The sequence below is a fragment of the Arachis hypogaea genome, chromosome 16, assembly GCF_003086295.3.
Source record: "Arachis hypogaea cultivar Tifrunner chromosome 16, arahy.Tifrunner.gnm2.J5K5, whole genome shotgun sequence".
NCBI classification, from domain to species: domain Eukaryota; kingdom Viridiplantae; phylum Streptophyta; class Magnoliopsida; order Fabales; family Fabaceae; genus Arachis; species Arachis hypogaea.
The window spans coordinates 18395090-18402380 of record NC_092051.1 but is presented as its reverse complement, the minus strand read 5'-3'; the positions used below and the strand labels follow the sequence as shown (position 1 = coordinate 18402380).

Genomic DNA, 7291 nt, shown 5'->3' with positions numbered 1-7291 from the left:
AGCTAGCCACAGAGTTTGTGAGGACGTTAATCTCTAAGCACTCATCATTAAAATGATCCAGGTAATTTTTCGTGGGCTCGCTGACCGTTGTGTTATCCCCAAGAGGTTAATTGAGTGTTTTGCCCTGGCAATGCGAGTAGTGAACTGGGATAGAAACTTTAGAGAAATATTCGAGAAGATGGCTATGGAACCTTGTGAGAGAGAATTGAACCAACGGATTGCCGCGCTATCCAGGGTTATGGAGAACGCTCGGCATCTGACCGCATCTCCCACACTTTCCAGGTTCATCCTGGCCTTGAAAGTCATGATGTGCTCTTGTGGGTCTTTGGTACCATCATACTTCATGTCCATCGGCTTATCAAAGATCATGGGTAGGCAGACCTTGGGGATGGAAGAGTGGAAGGGAGTGGCGTAAATCACCACGGGATCCCGGCATTTCCTCTTCTGCTCCTCCTTACATTTTCGGCTTCTCAACTTGTCTCGGGAGTATAAAGGCTAGGATCGACCATCGGTTTGGTCATGCCTGTCGTCCTCTTCTTCCTGCCACATTTCTCCTGATCTCCTCGCGGGGGACCGAGTGCGAGAATGGCTGGATTGGGGCTATGCGCGCGAGCCGGTGTTAGAGCTAACCTTAAGGTTATAGCGGTCCCTCGCCGCCAGCTCTCTCTCGAGGTTTTGAACCATGTGCCTAAGTTCTTATATGATCCAGGAGTTATCATTGCCTGTAGCCCCAAATGGACGCCTTTTAGGGGATTGCTCGTGGGAGCGGCCATTGTCAGAAGGGATTGGTCGGTGGCTCCAAGAGGTTCCCGTGCTCACCCTACTCATGAGGCGACGCCCTTGGCGATCACCCCCCTTCTTCTGGCTCGTCCACTGGGTGGAAAGCCTCAATCCTCAGCTCACGTCAGGTTTCTACAGACGACGCCATTGTTCGGTTTCCCGTTGGACTGGTGGTGGAAAGATCGTTGGAAGTGAGAGTCGGAACCTGAGTGCGAGGATTGAAGTGGTGTGGTACCAGCAAACGTCGGTGGGTCGATGGGTGGGACTACCTGCAAGTAGGGGTGGCAAACGGGCCTAAACCCGCTGGGCCGACCCGTGTAACCCGCCAAAAAAGACGGGCTGGGCTGAAAAATTGGGACCGCCAAATAGCAAAAGCCCGCCTAACCTGCACCGCTTAAACCGCGGGTTTTGGCGGGGAGGGGCGGGCTTCCTTGCTGGGCTTAGTATTTTTTTGGCAAGGGATTTTTTACAATTTTCTTTGCCAAAACCCAACTTCCCCCAACTCAACTTACAAGAGAATGAAGATGAAAATTGAGTGTTTTGGATTATGTTATTTTGTTTTAGAAACAATATTTATAATTATGTTTTGGATTATGATTATTTTGCTTTGGGAACAATATTTATAATTATGTTTTGGATGAAAACTTAGTTTATAATTATGTTTATTAGATATTTATAATTACAAAGACTTTAATGTTTGTGAATATAAAAATTATAATTTGTTTATACTTTTAGAAATTATAATAGTTAAAAGTAAAAAACAGAAGAGATTTTTTATGCCTTTATATATATTATTTAATAGTTAAAAGTAAAAAAAAAAAAGAGGATATTTGGCGGGCTTAGCCCACTGGCCCGCCAGCCCGCCATTAGGCGGGGCGGGTTGGGATTTTGGGACCACCTCACTAGGCGGGGCGGGGCAGGCCAGCCCACCAAAAGGCGGGCTTCTGGCGGGGCCGGGCGGGGTGGGGCGGGGCGGGCTTCCCCGCTTGCCACCCCTACCTGCAAGGATACTCTAAAGCTTCTGCCATCTGTCCTGGTCTCTTCTGATGAGGTCATGTCATGCGTTGTGCACCTCGTTGTATGGCCGGATCGTGGGTTCGCTTCATGAATCCCCGGTTACCGTTGGGTTGGGCCAGAACAGTTTTATATAGGGACGGAATGCATGCTTTACATTTAGAGCAAGTGGCATCATCCAAACCATATAAACCATTTCGCTTTCAATTTCTGTTTTTGATTAGTGTTAGTTTCTTGATTTGATTCTGGATTAGTTTAGCTGGATTTTGATTTTCTGTTAGTTGATTTTAGGTGGATATGATATAATTAGCTTAGGTTATTGAATTGCTGAAAGTTGCTGCTGAATTGTTGCTGCTGCATTGTTGTTATTAAATTAGCTTAGGTTTGATGGAATTAGTTTAGGTTATTGAATTTTTGTTAATGGTTAACTGTATACATGATCCATTGTTATTATTCTTCTTCTTCGTCTGGTTGTTGTTGTTTCATTGTTCTTCCGCTTCTGGTTCAGCTTCAGGTTCTGCTTTTGTTTCTGGTTGATTTTGGGGAACAAGGGGAAGGGCATTTTCGTCCGAAGGACGATTTTAAAACAAACTAAAACTTTCGGATCATTTCGTAGCGAAAAATGGCCAAAAACGAAATAAATTTTCGGCCTCTACGTTAAGGACCAAAATCGTACTTAACCGCAACACTTAATTATAATATCCAACATAATAATTACTAAAATTTATACATAAAAATATACAATAAACACCTACACAAATTATGAAACAATAACTTTGGGAGTTAACTAGTATGGTTTATCTTTTAAACGAAAATGCTTTAGAAATTCCGGTTAAGGGTTATGGGATAACGGTTATATGCCAAGGGTTTAGGGTTCCATACACAATGGAAAAGGGTTAATGGTTTCAGCTTATAGGGGTGAATGTTAAAAGTTTAGGGTGATTAGGGTTAAGGGTTTCAGCTTATTTTATTTTATTTTATTTATTTATTTATTTTTATTTTTTGGGGAAGGGGAGCGTGAGTGTTAAAGATTTAGGTGATTACGGTTAAGCAAAAAAGCTATAACAGTATAAAATTAATTGATCAAGGATTTAGTTTCTGACATATATAGTTTTTTGTTTGGGATGTGTATATGTCAACCCCTCCAAACAAACATGTAAATCTTAAACCCTAAAAAACAACAAACCATAAATACACAATTTGTCATGGCCCAAAACGAACCATAACCGGCGCTCAGAAAAATAATCCTTAACAAGCCTAACTGACTCAAATATAAATTGAATAAGAAAATTATAAATATTTTAAATAAATTTAAAGCTTCTAAAATGAATAATTACATATTTTTAACAAAAAGTAAAATAAATAAATAAATATGGATGGATCCTGCCTGTGACATATGGAGCATATACATTTAAGAATTCGACAAAAATAGATACTTATTGCAAATCGTGACTCTTGATTAGAAAGTCTCACATAGTCAAGTATTTATTCCTGAAAAATATTTTTAGAAAAAGGGGTGAGTTTTGCAACTCAGTGACTAGACAATACATCTATAATCCACATGAGACCATATAAACATTATTATCAAAGTAATTTAAATTAGAAAATAGCAGTTGATAATAATAAGTGAATCAATAAGGGAGTTCTCATTCAGAAATCAAATCAAAAGTCCACACTTTGGCGGCTCCACCTCTATGGGTAGCCCTTTCCACTTGTGTGTCCTAACAGAATAACAGATCTAACGTGTGGCCTACACGTTAGGCTAGCAACACCCCTGCTAGCTGGAGTCTGAGTTAGATGCATCTAAGTTAACGTCATAATCGCCGTTAACTACGGTTTTCTAATACGAGCCTCCCGAACCAATTCAAAACATATAATTTCAAATACAACAAATGTTTTATCTTTCAAATATATAAGATATCGAATAAAATCAAATCAGATAATACTTTCTTATCAGGGATCTTTTTCAATCATAAGAGATTTCAAATATATTTCACAATTTTAAAAGTGAGTACCAACAAATACTTCAATGCTTCAAAAACAGATATTCAAGTAAAATCAAACATTTTGGAATAATGCAAAATTTCATCAAAAATATATATAGTCTCATGTATAGTTCCAAAAGTATAAACTTCATAAAAATGAATTATTTAATTCTAATAAATCAATTATTCTAATCAATTTAAAATCGTTCAAAGCAAATATAGTGAATATAATTCAAAGATCATAATAGATATATGTCAAAATAATTATAGATGCAAAATCAAACAATTATAAATGTAAAGCCTACTCACAACGAGGTCCCAAGGGACCGAAGATACCAAACCCGGAGTGCCAAATTCAAGGTGAAGAGGATTGAAGTAGAATAAAACGAATGAGCGCAGAATTTGGTCCGGAGTAGCGACAAGATGGAGCTGGCGATAGTTCAGGGAATCTAAAATAGGGTGAAACTAAAATCGAATTAAAACAATGACAAGACAGATTAAATGATGGCATAATAGGACATGAAAGCTAGAGCAGAATAAAAAAAAAAGGCTGGACCGGGATAATGACAGGAACGGTTCGGCTCCAACAGCACCAACAACTCCGGCGGCAAGGACGATGGCTTAGTTCAAGTACATCCGAACGGCGACAGGAACAGCGCAGCAGCGGACGGTCCCTCCTCCTTGGTGTTTCTCTCTCTCCGGGAACTCCTCTCTCTTCGAAGCTCCAAATCTGCAACTGCGACAACGACGGCGAGGCTGGCTTCGACGACGGCGGCTAGGGTTTCTAGCAGTGACAGCAACGGAATCTCCCTTCTCTGTTCATCGCGCCTTTCTCTCTCTTCCGCGCGTTTGCTTCTCTCTGCTTGGGCTTCCCTCAGCAACGGCGACAGTCCTCCATGCGCAGCCACGATGACAACAGCAACGACGGCGTGGTCCTCAACGGCGTCATCCTCTTTTCCCCTCTTCTTCCTCTCTGCTTCCTCTCCATTTTCTCTCTCTTTTTCGTTCTTTCATTCTCAGCGGGGGGTGTGTGCTAGGAGAGGTTTAGGGTTTGGTTTGGAAAAAAAAAGAAGAAAGAGTATTTTAGGGATTTTAGACAATTATAATCTCTAAATCATCATCCTAAACTCAAGAACTCTAAATCTTACATCTTCATCAAAACAATAAATGCTATCACTTTAAACCTTACACAATAACTCATACACTATGAACTAAACAACCAAAATTTTAAACTCGCAATCATAAAAACAAGGTCCTAAATCCAAATAATTATTCATTACATCCTTTATCATAAACTTAAACTTAAAAAAATTATCCCAGATAATCAAAACTAATCTTCTAAACTATTCAACAAAATATCAGGTTACCATACAACCTAAATTCAAATTCATACTATCTTAAATCATATAATTATAAAGTTTTAATTTTCTACATAAGTTTTTTTATAAATTGAACAACTCTATTGTCCGTAACAAATTAAATTTATCACATCATAACAAATATTTTATGTACACTCTTTAATATAAAATAAAAATTATTATAAATAATCAGGTGAATTTCACCGATATTATAACACGCTGAAAATAATAAATGAGTGACATGCGCATTGGATAGAATTGAGTTTACTTGTATGATGGATATCTACTATGATAATAGACCTAAATGAATGTAAACCTTTTCTCTCTACTCTTTTGGCGGAGAACCTTTTCTCTCTTTTCTTTTTTTGGGTTTCACCATTTCTCTTTGTGTTCTAGACTTTTTACATACTTCATGAAAATTTTATTTCTAAGCCTATTCTATACTTTCTTTTACACTGTATGTAGCCCAAAATAATTACACATTCAATAACTAGAGAGTAAATATACATTATTGATAATTTTGTTTTTGTTCTTAGTATATTATTAGGGTAATTCAGACATATAAAAAATTCAACTCAAAATTATACTAATGTTCTAAACTGAATTGAATTATATGCATATCATTTATAATTCTATGTATTGTTGATTCCATTTATATTGTGTATATATCAATAGTAAATCAAATAAATTTTATTTGATTTACTATTGATATATAGTTTAATTCGATTTACTACTAATATATATTATTAACAATATAAAAAGACTATGCATCAATTAAATTCAAATTATATAGAGTTAAAGGAGATATGTATGTAACAAAATTCAATTTAGGATATTTGTGTAATTTTTTTTCTCATTCAATTTATCTATGTAAATTACTCATATTATTATTTTACTGTTGAGAGAAAATTATATATATATATATATATATATATATATATATATATATATATATATATATATTATTGTATTGTTGTTGAGTGTCTTTGCAGTGATCTTAGGAAGATTATTTGTGGATTTAAACTAACGGTTGTCGAGTTGTCTAGTTTGAAGGGAAGAAAGAATAATGGTAGTTGATTAATATATAGCTGATGAGGGGTAGCGAATGGTAGTTGGTGTTGATAAGAGTATAGAAACAACGCCATCTTTCAGTCACTAGTCACTCCTGCAAGAAACTTAATCACCCAATCTTCTCTCTGCCTCTTATAATACTCTCTGTTATACATTCACACTACAAGCTAAGTAACGACATTATATTCAACAAAGGAATTGAGAAAGTAAAGAACGGAAAGAAAAGGAGAGGAAATATGCCACCACCTTGGGGACCACCGGGAGGGCCTCCTGCTGGCGGCGGTTTCTGCAATTGTATATGTAGCCTTCTATCCTCTTGGTCAGTATCTATCTATCTATGTGATTCAGAATGTGAACTCTTTAATTAAAATTGTTGTATGTATTTGATGGCAGCTTATACTTACTGTGCTGCTGCTGTCTCTTGGAGAGTTGTTGTGGACCAATGTTTGGTGGACCTCCAGGACCCCCTCACTTCTGATGAACCATATAAAATGGTTGTTCCAAACCAAAGAGTGAAATAAAACAAGCATCATCACCAACTGAAAATGGCTTCGTTTGCTTGCTCTTTTGTTTGTTGGATTGGTATATATATATTAGGGAAGGGAATGCCAATCATAAAATGCCACTTTCCGCATACTTGCAATGTGTCATTTCTATCCTCCTGAAGAGAGTAGTTTAAGTATTTAATTAATGTTTATTATGCAAACATATATGTTAAGGTTGATTTTACATAGAAGTGTAGAATTGCCTGCCTCATGGGTTCAGTGTGCAGTAAAGCTGCTTGCATTATGCCATAAAAAGGGGCTGCTAAGATTTCGAACCAGAAAAGAAAACCATGATTTTACTGACGTATAAAAAGATATATATTTAATTATAAGAAGATAATTAATGTTGTATTTAATTGAGATTCATTGTGAATATAAAATAACAAATTACAATTAATAACAGGGTTAAGTATACTTTTACTGAATTATATAATTAGATATATGCACAGAGCGTATTCAAATTAAATTTCAAGATAATTATTAGCATTATTATTGCTGTTGTTGAACTAAAATTCTTCTACGAAGAGATATTCGTTTT

At 36.6% G+C, this 7291-nt stretch overlaps 1 long non-coding RNA gene across 1 annotated transcript; it reads left to right on the top strand.

Moving 5' to 3' along the window:
- The first annotated feature begins 6112 nt into the window (after window positions 1-6112).
- Window positions 6113-6961, top strand: LOC112756466 (uncharacterized). Its single transcript, XR_003179357.2, has 2 exons — window positions 6113-6527; window positions 6602-6961. It is a non-coding gene; the product is annotated as an uncharacterized lncRNA (long non-coding RNA).
- The last annotated feature ends 330 nt before the right edge of the window (window positions 6962-7291 follow it).